Source organism: Myotis lucifugus, unplaced genomic scaffold, assembly GCF_000147115.1.
Source record: "Myotis lucifugus unplaced genomic scaffold, Myoluc2.0 scaffold_145, whole genome shotgun sequence".
NCBI classification, from domain to species: domain Eukaryota; kingdom Metazoa; phylum Chordata; class Mammalia; order Chiroptera; family Vespertilionidae; genus Myotis; species Myotis lucifugus.
The window spans coordinates 39,445-51,973 of NW_005871193.1; the positions used below are offsets into that span (position 1 = coordinate 39,445).

Genomic DNA, 12,529 nt, shown 5'->3' on the forward strand with positions numbered 1-12,529 from the left:
TATTACTTATTAAATGTATTGGGGTGACATTGGTCACCATGAACATATAGATTTCAGATGTGGGTTTCTATGTTACAAGATCTATATATTGCACCGTGTGCCACCACCCAGAGTCAAATCTTCTGTCACCTTATATTAGGACTCCCTTTTTCTCCCCACCCATTTTCTTACTTTAAAATGAAGGACTTGGACTCCAGGACCCCTGACATCCCTTCCAGCTATAAAACCACAATGATTGCAGCCTGGACTCTAAAAGAAAGCAGGCTGTGGGCAAGTCAGCACTTAACCCAGCGTGCCCCGCCGTGCCACCGTGCCCCACGGGGGACCAGACGCTCAGAACCACGTGCCTGCTCTGTGGTCAGGCCAAGGGCGGGAAGGCCCCTGCGCGTGGGTCTCTGGTGGCCCGAAGAGGACGACTGGTAGTTCACTTGGAGTCCCAGCAGGCCTTCTGGTTCTCCCTGTGGAACCTCTTCACTTTAGACCCGTGGCCAGCAAACTGCGGCTCTCGAGCCACATGTGGCTCTTTGGCCCCTTGAGTGTGGCTATTCCTAAGCCTTAGGAGTACCCTAATTAAGTTAATAACAATGTACCTACCTATATAGTTTAAGTTTAAAAAATGTGGCTCTCAAAAGAAATTTCAATCGTTGTACTGTTGATATTTGGCTCTGTTGACTAAGGAGTTTGCCGACCACTGCTTTAGACTAAAATCTCTGCCTGTGCGTGTCCCCCATTTCCCACTCTCCTGGCTCTTCCCCTCGGGCTGGGAAGGAGTCTGCTCCATAGTAAGCAACCAGGGTTGGCCCTGCCCCCTTTTCTTTAATGTTCCCCCTATGTGAAAGAGTTCCTACCAGTCACAAGGGCTTTTTAAATGTAGCTTAATTAACATTTAAAATTCAGTTCCTCAGTCACGCTAATCACATTTCAGCTCTCAGCAGCCCCTGGCTGGTGGCGCCTACCTTGGCAGCCCCCAGAGAGAACAGCTCCATCCGGCATCAGGTTCTTGGGTCCAGCTCTGGGGGCTGGGCCCTGCCCAGGCCAGGGGCGCTCAGGATGAAGGGGATTTGCTGACTGAGAAGGAGGTGAGAGAGGAGCAAAGCCTTTGTTCTCAGAGGTCTTCCCCAGACACTAATTATAGAGCAGAGGCTTGACCCAAGAGTGAGCATCAACCCTCCTGCACTGTCCCCCAGAGGGTGGACGGAATGTCCGCCGAGTCCATCCATGGAGAAGGAAAGGCCGGAAGCAGAGTCCTCCTGCCACCTCAAGCTATTGCGTCCTTTTATTGTTTCTTAAAAGCTTACTTTCTTTTTCCATCACCATTTAGCCCCTCTATGCCCTCGTCTACATCCATCCCCCATCATGGCAATCACCTCACTGTTGTCCGTGTCCACGAGTTCTCTCTCTCTTTTTTTCTTTTTTGCTCAAACCCTCCACTCCCCCCAACAGCCTCCTCCCCCTAGGGCTGTGTGTCTGCTCTCTATGAGTCTGTCTCTATTTTGCTTGGTAATTCGGTTTGTCCATTAGAGTCCACATATGAGTGAAATCCTATGGTACTTGTCTTTCTCTGACTGGCTTATTTCACTTAGCGTCATGTTTTCCAGGTCCCTCCATGCTGTCGCCAAGGGTAAGATGTTCTTCCTTTTTACGGCCGAGTAGCGTTCCACTGTGTACATGTGCCACTGCTTTTCATCCTCTCATCTACTGATGGACACCCCTGCTTCCTTTTCTGTTGCAAAAACAGGGGCAGAGGAGCTTCTTACCTGGGCTGGAGCAGTATCCACTCTGGATGGGGGATTTCGTACCAGGGTGCACCCAACTGGTTGACTTTTCCTCATCACTATAGAAAACCAATAAGAAAATGTCAGCTTCAAGAGACCTGCCTGCAAGTTCACATCAACACTGACAGTCCGATCCCAGACACCTGAGATGGAGTATCCACATGCCCTTCATTCATTCATTCATTCATTCATTCACATTTACTGAGCAGGCGCTGAGGATTCAGAGAGGAACACTGTCTGATCCCTGACCCCAAAGAAACAAACATATAGAAAGACAGCGGCATAATATCAGGCTGTATGTCAATGGCACCTCAATGTTCAGCGATCAGATTACATTGGGATGTGATAGGAAGCAGAACCCCTGTTACAGCCGAGCACAGTGCTGTCCCGCCACAGAGAAGGAGCACTAACTGGGATGAAGTTGAGACGAGGAACAGCACGAGGGCTTCGCTAGGGAGGTGACATCTGAGGTGACGGTAAAGTCACATGGGAAGAACAGGGAAGGTCCCCAAGTGGCAGCTCCTCGGTGGATAAGAAAGGAGGAGGCGGGTGAGCCAGCAGTCCCTGGGTGTCTATAACACCATGTATTTTCACTCACAACATTCCCTCACATCAGGAATTTTGCAGATGACGAACGTGAGGTTCAGAGAGGTGCCGTCATTGGCCCAAAGCCACACCATCCGTCAGTGATGAAGCCAGGATTCAGACCCAGATCCATACCCCGTAAAACCTGAGCTTTTCTTTTTAAAAAAAATATATTTTATTGATTTTTTACAGAGAGGAAGGGAGAAGGATAGAGAGTTAGAAACATTGATGAGAGAGAAACATTGATCAGCTGCCTCCTGCACACCTCCTACTGGGGATGTGCCCTCAACCAAGGTACATGCCCTTGACCAGAATCGAACCTGGGACCTTTCAGTCCACAGGCCGACGCTCTATCCACTGAGCCAAACCAGTTAGGGCTGAGTTTTTCTAATATCTTCCTCCCACCAGGGTGGGCTCCCCACAGTGCAGATCCTCTGCGCTCTAGCCGAGGATCTGAGGGCAGATGACCCGTCGATATTTCTCGGCCCACACCAGCCAAGGGGCACTGCCCTCTCCCCTACCTTCTTGGCCAATCCAGGTATGTGGAGGAGAGGCCTCTCAGGCCACCTGTGTCATCCAGGTTATGAGGTGGGGGGGTCCTTGGGGCCCAGGACATTCAGTGCTTTTAAGCTATAATTAATACTTTGATTAACATAACAAACTCTAGTAAGAAGGACTCGCAAAATGTTTAGCGAAGCAAGATATATAATAAACTGCACATGCTTAAAACGTCTGGTTTAATTTAAAGTTTCATGAAACTACCACAAAAATCAAGAAATGAATTCCCCCAAATTTTCTTTTTGCCCCGTGGTAATTCCTCTCTACACAGCCCCACCCACACACAGCTTTTACTAACCTTCCCCTCCCCCCAGCAACGAGTCTGCTTCCTGTTACTACAGGTTAGTTTGCATTTTCTAGAGTTTCTAGCGTATTATATAAGTGAATCATACAAGTTAGACCCCTTTGTGGCTTTCCTTCTTTTCTTCCTTAGTCCCTCCCATGTGGTAGCAGGAGTTAACAGTTCGTTCCGTTTCATTACTGAGTAGCATTCCATCGTAGGATATAGGGTCGTGTGTTCCTCCACTTGCTTGCTGATAACCACTGTGGTTGTTTTCAGTTTGGGGCCATTACAAAGGAAGCTGCTAGGAACATCCAGGTCCAAATCTTGGTGTGGAATAGGCTTGACTCCATTAATTCTTCCCTAAGTTTGGACACCCTCTGCAGGAGCTTCCCCAGTTCACCCGCCCCTCGAATGAGGAGAGGAGAGAGGGAACAAAGTGACTGCTCGGTGGCCCGGGGACCCTGGAAACATTGGGCGGCCTTTGGGATGACCTCTGGGCTGGGCTTTGGTCCTGGGAGGCAATGGGAGAGGCGGCTGAGGGAGAGTAAATCCAGCCAGCGCTGACTTGTAAGTGTGAGGGGAATTGGTTCTTGGGCCTCCTCCCTGCCACCCTGACACTTTCTGGCCCCTGATCCCTCTCCTGCTCTCACACTGTCAGTCCCTCAGTTTGCCCGGATCATGAATAATCATGAGGTCACCGGGGTGGGCACAGCCCCACCACACCCTCAACTTCCTCTTCCCCGGGCCCTCCTGGTGTCAGCCCCTGGCCCAGAACAATGCAGTCACAGGCTATCTCCACTCCAGCTTTGGGCTCACGGGGACCCTGTGGAACTGGGAGGGTTGATGTCACTGCAAATCCAGTCTCCAAGCTTGGCTGGGCCCTAGTATCTTCTTCAGGGGCTCCAGTCAGTTGCCATTTGCTGATTGTTCTAAGGCTTTCCCACCAACCTCAAGGCTCGCGCCTGCCTCTTCCCCACCCACCCACACCCACCCCTTCTCAATGGATGTCTTATCTCTTATTTCACACAAAATAGAAAGCATGGGCAGAACCTTTCCTAGTGGACCTAACCACCCCATCTCCCAAACGTAGCCATGTTCCCGTTGGAGAAGAGGCTGCCTGCTCCATTAAGGCGAATCCCTCTGCCGAGGGGGTAGTCACCACCCTCCCCTATCTTTTATAGAATCAAATTCTATTGGGCATCTACAGTCTAGTGAAGATTGGTGTCTTCAGCTTCCTTCTCCCTGTCAGGTCCATCCCTGTAGCCCTCACTCCTGTTCGTGTCTTCCACGGTCTGACCCTCGGCCTCCCTCTCAATGCTGCCTCCTCTTCCGGCTCCTGTCTCATGCTCCTCTTCTAAGTGACCAAACATTCCTCTTGGAAACCAGTCCCTCTAGTTGTCCCCACTTCCTGGTCTCCCACTCAGCAATCCCTGCAGGCTGGTTCTGTGTCGAGCCCTCCCCTGAAACCACTTTCCTGGTGGTCATTAAAGACCCCCGCAGCTCCTAAACCCAGTGGACACTTTTCCTTCCTCACCTCCTGAGGCAGCACCCGCCCCTGGCCCTGGCGCTGTCCCCCTCTGTGACCCCTGGTCCTCTGCTCCATCCTCTCTTCCCTCCGTCCTTTCCTTAAACATGGGTGCTGCCTGGGTGCCCTCCCGTCTTCTCTCTCACCTACTCCTGGGTGGTTCCACTCCCACATGATGACTCTCAGGACTCTCCAGCCCAGGCCTTTCCCTTAAGCTCTGTCCTATTTGTCACCTTCCCACAGGGACTTCAAGTTTGGAATTTTCCCACTGAACTTATCTCCCCTAAAATCTGTTCCTCTCCCCATACTCCTGATCTCTGTCAACCTGAAGTAAACAATTCTGAGATTTATCTTCAAATCTTCCTTTTTCCTCCCTTCCGCAACATTCAGGCAGTACGTGATTGCTCTCAGTTCCACTCCTCTTTCTCCCCCTCTCCCTCTCCTTCCCTTCTGTTCTCACCATCCCAATTCAGTTCCCCATCAGCTGGCCTTCTGCCATTGCTTCCTAACTGCTCTCCACCCTCAAGTCATCTTCCGTCCATGCAGCTGCCAGAGGGAGCCTTCTAAAATGCAGCTCTAACTATGCCAATCCTCTGTTTAAAATCTTTGGTTCCCCTTCACCTACAGAAGCAGGTTCAGACCCCTTGTCCTACCACATCTTCTGCTACCTCCACTCCATCTCTAGGCCCCCCCTCATGTCCTAGATAACCTGTGCCCTGGCACCCAGCATGCCCTCCTTCCCATTGGCCTCTGCTTCGAGGCCCCTCTCATTCTAGTCTCTCTCCTCTCGAAGCAGCTCAAATGTTTCCTCCTTGGAGAACATTCGTTCTTTCTTCCTTGTATTCCTGGAGCACCAAGAAAACACCTCTAGAATGGATCCTATTATTTCCTAAGTATTTATTTTCATTTTCTTCCTACCCCCTTCAAGAAAAAAAACCTGTTTTTTTCCTTTTTTTTTTTCTTCCTTATCTCCAATGCCTAGCCCTACGGCAGAAAAGCAGTGGATACTCAATAAAAGTTTGTGGAATGAAAGAAGAAGAGAAGCCCAGCCGGCGTGGCTCAGTGGTTGAGTGTCCACCTATGAACCAGGGGGTCATGTTTTGATTCCCGGTCAGGGCACATGCCCAGGTTTCACGCTCTATCCCCAGCGTGGGGTGTGCAGGAGGCAGCTGATCCCTGCTCATCATTGATGTTTCTATCTCTCTCTCCCTCTCCCTTCCTCTCTGAAATCAATAAAAATACATTTTTTTAAAAAAGAAAGAAGAGCCCTAACCAGTTTGGCTCAGTGGATAGAGCGTCAGCCTGAGGACTGAAGGGTCCCAGGTTCATTTCCAATCAAGGGCATGTACCTTGGTTGCGGACACATCCCCAGTAGGAGGTGTGCAGGAGGCAGCTGATCGATGTTTCTAACTCTCTATCCCTCTTCCCTTCCTCTCTGTAAAAAGTCAATAAAATATATCTTTAAAAAAAAGAAAGAAAGAAAGAAGAGAAGCTAGAAGGCAAATGAGATTGGGAAGAAAGATGAGAGTCACATTAATCCTGATCAGAATGACTGAGGAACTTGTGGAAATTCAGATCCCCAGGCCCCACCCTAGGCCTTCTAAACGCCTGCAGGTAGCATCAGGGTCGGCCTTTTTCATAAATTCCTCGGGTGATTCTTACGGGCAATAAAGTCTCAAACCAGGGACAGCAGAAACTCCAGTTTTAATACTGAGGGATTTCTGTTATTTAAGAATCTAACCCAGGATCAAGAACTTCAATGGCGGTCATTTCTAAGATAATCTAATTGCAACCTCAATTAGGATCATAGGGATGATAATTACGGAAGAAAGGCCAACAGCAAATGAGGGAACTGAGAAACACTAGAGGGAAATCGCTGGCCACCTGCACAGGCGGGGAAGGGGAATGGCTACCGTCAGCAGCTACCGGCCTGAATCCGAGCCCTGCTAACAAGTGGCTGTATCTCAGATGAGTACCTTCCGCCCGAGGAGGACCTCGCTTCCCCATCTGAAGACGGAGGGGGTGCATCTGAGATGCCCGCCGCTCTCCTGTTCTGAGGAGCTCTCCTGAGGAAGGGACAACTCCTCCTGGGTGGGGAACAGCTCAGGATGCTGCGCTTGTAGACTTGCTGTATCCTCGGGAGATTTCTCTCCTGGCAAAGCATGACTACGGTACGAGCGGCCAAAATAGCGCCAGCGGGGCCACTCTGTTATAATGAGATTATGCCAGAGCCATTTCGGTTTATGGAATTAATATAACAGTGCTAATATATTACTGCGAGCAGCAGAGGCTCGCTCTCTGAAGAATGCTGATGTGCTGCGGGCGTCCCCTCCCTCCTCTGGACCACAGCCCCAGAAAGAAGCAGGAAGGAGAGGCGGCGGGCCTGGGGTGAGGATATGCCAGGACCTGGATGGTAGGAGCAGGGCCCCCTGATGTTTTGTCACTTAGCCCAAGTCTTCCCTTAAGGAGGGGGGTGGGGGACAACAAAGAAAAAGAAAGAACTCAGCCCTGGCCGGTTCAGCGGACCGCACTGAGGAGAAAAAGCTGCAGGCTGGGCCCCGGGTCCGGTCGTCCTCCCCTTCGGGTCTGAGGCGGGAGGAGGGGGAAGGCCGGCACCTGCCCTGCCTGGCCCTGCCCTTCCAGCCCTCAGAATGCTGAGTCTGTGCTGGACTTTGAACGCCCAGGAAAAGGCGGGAGACCCATTCAAACCGGCATGTGATAAACTTGTTAGTCATGCCCCTTGTTCCAGCCCCTGCTCCCCCCTGCCCTCGCCAGCCAGCCGCCCCCAGCCCCGCCGCCTTTCAAGTTCGACAACTTTAAAGAAATCAGAAATCAACGAGACGGACGACATACTTGATGAAGAAGACTCTCCCACCGGGGTCCACTCCGTAGGTCCACCGGCCCAGCAGGTCCAGCCAGGCGGGCTCATCGGCCATCTCCGCGTCTCGCTGCCCCCCTGGCTCTCCAGCCACCCCGGGGGCTGAGCTGGCAGGGGCTCCCCACCCGCAGCCCCCACTTTCTGCTCCTCCTGGAGGCTGGGATGGGGGCGGGGAGGGGGTCTGAGGTAGGTGCACCCCCGGCTGACGGCGTCCCTCCGGGTCCCTCCGGGCAGCGGCTCCGGCCTCTCCCTGGAGGCAGCTGGCCGCCAGCCGGGCAGCAGGAGCCGGCACGGCTTAACCCTCGCGGGGCCGAGCGAGCTCCACGCCGCCCAGCCCCAGCCCCAGCCGGCGCCACCTGCCTCCTGCGCGAGCCGACTCCTCTTGGGGCGCCCGTGAACTTGGGGACTGGAGACCGGCGCGGCGAGGGCTGGGACGCGCGGGGCCGGACCGCTCAGCACCGCTCCCGGTCCCGTCCCTCCGGCCCCGCCGCCGGCAGCCTGGAGGCCGAGCAGGGAGCAGGTTGCTGTGCGCGCCGGGAGTGTTCCTCACCGCCCAGCTCCCAGCCCACACTTGAACCTGCGGCGGGAGGGGGCGGAGCCAGGGCGCCGCCTCCAAGGTAGTTCACAGCCAGAATGAGCCGCAGCATGCAGGTCCCCAAGTCCAGATGCTGGGCGCCGGAACCAGTTTGGCTTAAAGCTGCGAACCACGAACCGGAGGGACATGCCCAGCCACTAAACGGAAAAGAGGACTTGGTCGAACCTGGTTCTACTTGGCGGGAGGTAAGGAGAGGAGCAAAGGTCAAGTGCAGGGAAGGGTGGTGGCTTGGGCGTGGGTAGCAAGGGGCCCTGGGAGACTCCTCTTGCTAAGATGCCAGCCTCATTAGTCAAGCTAGTCCTCACCTTTCTTTCTGAGCACTTCCTCCAAGAAGCCTGCCGTGACTAAGTAGAATCAGAGGAGACCTTAGAAAGACACTCAGAAGCCAAGAGCTTTTATGTGCCTTCCCCCAAACTTTCAGCAGAAAAGGGAAAGGGAAAGAAAAAGCAGAGGAGGAAGTGTGTTCTGTGCACAGAACACAGGTTGCAAGCATCCGATACGGGCGTGTCAAAGTGCCGCTGCTGGGCCCACGCTCTGCCGGCTCCGGGCTGTGTCAAAGCTGGGCTCCCCTGGGCTTCGGTGAGGCGCACACTGTTTCCATCCGTGTGTCAGGTCGAGGGGAACAGACAACGGGAGAGACACCTGTCTTTAGAGCAGTGGTTCTCAACCTTCCTAATGCTGCGACCCTTTAATACAGTTCCTCATGTTGTGGTGACCCCCAGCCATAAAATTATTGTCGTTGCTACTTCATAACTGTAATTTTGCTACTGTTATGAATCGTAATGTAAATATCTGATCTGCAGGATGTATTTTTCATCGTTACAAATTGAACATAATTAAAGCATAGTGATTAATCACAAAAACAATATGTAATTATATATGTGTTTTCCGATGGTCTTAGGCGACCCCTGTGAAAGGGTCATTCGACCCCCAAAGGGGTCGCCACCCACAGGTTGAGAACCGCTGCTTTAGAGGCAGCAATGGGTCCATGGCAGTTTGCAAGCACCTGTGGAGTGGGCATCCTTGCTGTGAGCACCATGAGGGATTTGATCCCTGTTCGGCCCAGGTAACTCCTGCTCACCCTGCAGTGTCCGCCCAGGTGTCACCTTTCCCAGGAAGCCTTTCTTGACTCCACCCCAGACAGATTTATGTGTCCATCCTCCATGTGTCAGGCAGCCTCATTAATAACCCTATAGTGGGACTTATCGCACCGCGATGCAATCCGTCATGCACTCATCTGTCCCCTTCACTCGGCTGTGTGCTCCTCCGGGCAGGGCCTCCACCCCGCTCATCTGTGTAGCTCCAGCGGGCACCTGGGGGCACCCAATTCATGTTTGATGAATGACTGATACTGGCATAACTGGGATCTTCTTTAGGGTCCTGGTTACATCCGCAACCTCGGGGTGTGTGGGAGAGAGCTTTCTGGAAAAAGAAGCAGCTAACGAACCTTACAGGTATCCCAGATTCTCAGCCTGGAGGGTGTAATTGTGTGCGCCTCTGAGAGATCGTGAAGCTAGAAGACGCCTCAGAGAGCATCTGGTCCAATCCTCTTGTTGAAATGTGGGGGACTGCAGAGCACAAGAAGGGAGGTGCCAGTTAAGGTCACTGAGCCAGGTGGTGACAGAGAAGGATCTGCCCACCAGTGTCCCCGGCCAGAGCTCTTTCTATTAGATCGCTCTGCTTCCGACACTGGAAATTCACACTCCCAATGTACACACAGTTCGCTTCCTGTGTGCCAGGTGTAAGCTGAGTATGTTCCCTGGATGCAGAAATCATGACACCCAACTCTTCTCGTCCTTCTCACACCCTACTGTTTCTAGTAGAAAAAGCACCCGAGAACCTATATGAGGATAGATGCCCCTTAGTTCCTGAATAGGGGAGGGGGGCAGGCTAAGGGATCAGACTCCTCACCAGTCCCCAGTCCCCAGTCCCCAGCCTTGTGAAACACCTGTGAGACTAATCCCACTGATAAAGCACAGAGCCACCTGCCCAGCCCCAGTGATATCTGAGGATCTGAATCCAGAATTGCTGCCACGATGCCTCCAGGGAAAATACCAGCAACCAGTGAGTTCCCGGTCCAACCTGAGCAACCAGAAAGGGCAGCTGCTTGGGCTGAATGTGGGTGGAAATAGGGGACAAAATGACATCTATTTGAAAACATGTATTCCGCTGTTGTCTACTTTGAGGAGTAGGAGCTCCTGTTAATTTAGTCACAAGATTTTTATCTTGTTTATCTCTAATGGAGACTGAGGTTCCTACGACCATTTACCTAGTCAAGAAAAGGCCAGTGGTTGAGATTTTGAATGTGTTTTACTCATTTGAACTAAGAAAAGAAATCAGGTTTGAAAATACTTTTCTGTGGCATATTCTTTTTTTAAAATATATTTTATAGATATTTTACAGAGAGGAAGGGAGAGGGATAGAGAGTTAGAAACATCGATGAGAGAAACATCGATCAGCTGCCTCCTGCACACTCCCCACTGGGGATGTGCCCACAACCAAGGTACATGCCCTTGACTGGAATCAAACCTGGGACCCTTCAGTCTGCAGGCTGACGCTCCATCCACTGAGCCAAACCGGTTAAGGCCTGTGGCATATTCTTGCCAGTGACTTTCCATTCGAGTTCTTTGTTTGTTTGTTAATCCTCACCCAAGAATACTTTTCCATTGATTTTTTAAAGAGAGTGGAAAAGAGAGTGAGAGACAGAAACATCGATGTGAGAGAGACACATTGATTGGTTGTCTCCTGCATGTGTCCCAACTAGGGCCAGCCTGCAACCAAGGTATGTGCCCTTGACGAATTGAACCTGGGACCCTTCAGTCCATGGGCAGATGCTCTATCTATTGAGGCAAACCGCTTAAGGCTCCATTTGAGTTCTTGATTATGAACTATTATCAATATTAATACAGCCCTGGCCAGTTTGGCTTGGTGGTTAGAGAGTCATTAAGAATCTTAATGAGATTATTCTGGATTATTTGGGTGGGCCCTAAATTTAATGACGTGTCCTTATAAGGGGAAGACTTGAAAAAAACAGAAGAGGAGGAGGCAGTGTGACCACAGAGGCAGAGATTAGAGTGATATAGGACAAGTCAAAGAATGTTGACAGCACCAGAAGCTAGATGAGGCAAAGAAGGAATTCTACCCTAGAGCTTCCAGAGCGAATATGGCCCTGTCAAACCCTTGATCTCAGACTTCTGGCCTCTAAAATCTCGAGAGAATAATTTTTTATTGTTTTAGGCCACCCAGCAGCCATGGGAGATTAATATAGTACCTACAGGAAAATCATAACTTAATTATGATTTTATCTGTTATTTTCACTTGTCTAATATCCAACCTTCCTTCTTCTGTTACTAGCCCCCTGAGTTTCCTTTTGACATCTATCCTTCTGCCACTGTCAGTCCATGTGGATTGGGTGGGCTGGCCCCACCCCCACCCCAGCTCCATTGGAGAATGGATACTAATGTGGCTAATCTGTCTGTTTCCCTGGACATAGTGATTGGTTCAGGAAGGACCATGTGACTCACACCAAACCAATGAGATTCCGTTTAAAGAAGATCCCAGAATTCTTGGGAAGCCTTTTTTTCTCTTGGATTTGAAGCTGGCATGTGTCGTTGTGATGCTGCTCGGGAGAGCCTACTGAAAATGAGGCCAATACAGAAAAAAGTGGAGCCAGAAGATGGAGAGAGACTGGGTCCCCCTTATATCCCATAAGCCCTAGAACCCAGCTTGCCAGAAAAGGCTCTACCCCTGGAATTTCAACTTGTCAGTGCAAATAAATACCCTTATTCACTTCAGCCAGTTTGAGTTGGGTTTATACCCCTAACAGAAAAGTCCTGACCAATATAAAGGTCATATTGTCTTGTGACCCTGTTTCTTTGGCATAACCAATGTTTCTTTGGGAAAGCCAATGAGATAACCACCTGCATTTGTAGTGACTTGAGAATAGGAACTCTTCTCTTCCAAGGAAACCACAATTTTAGATCAAGAAAGAGTCTTAGCCCTGGCTGGTTTGGCTCCGTGGATAGAGCATCAGCCTGTGACTGAAGGGTCCCGGGTTCGATTCTGGTTAAGGGCACATGCCTAGGGTTTGGGGTTCAGTCCCCCATGGGGGGCATGCAAGAGGCAGCCAATCAATGATTCTCTCTCATCATTAATGTTTCTCTCTCTCTCACCCTCTCCCTTCCTCTCTAAAACCAATTAAAAAAAATTTTTTAAAAAGGAAGGGTCTTAGTGGTCATCTAATCCAAAGTCTACATTTCCCCTAGGAGAATACTGGAGAACTCAGGGGGAGTTCCCAGAGTTGTGGCAATTCCATGGTAGTGCTGGGACC

At 51.0% G+C, this 12,529-nt stretch overlaps 2 long non-coding RNA genes across 2 annotated transcripts in view; one reads left to right on the forward strand and one right to left on the reverse strand.

Moving 5' to 3' along the window:
• Positions 1-7,951, reverse strand: part of LOC102417941 — a 10,505-nt gene extending 2,554 nt beyond the window's left edge. Inside the window, exons 1-2 of the long non-coding RNA XR_330225.3 lie at positions 7,580-7,951; positions 1,758-1,834 (exon numbers count right to left, since the gene is read on the reverse strand). This is a non-coding gene — a long non-coding RNA (uncharacterized LOC102417941). The remainder of the gene's footprint in view (positions 1-1,757; positions 1,835-7,579) is intronic.
• A 311-nt stretch (positions 7,952-8,262) lies between these two features.
• On the forward strand, positions 8,263-11,993 carry LOC106698176. Its single transcript, XR_001349447.2, has 2 exons — positions 8,263-8,384; positions 11,693-11,993. It is a non-coding gene; the product is annotated as an uncharacterized LOC106698176 (long non-coding RNA).
• Positions 11,994-12,529: the final 536 nt, after the last annotated feature.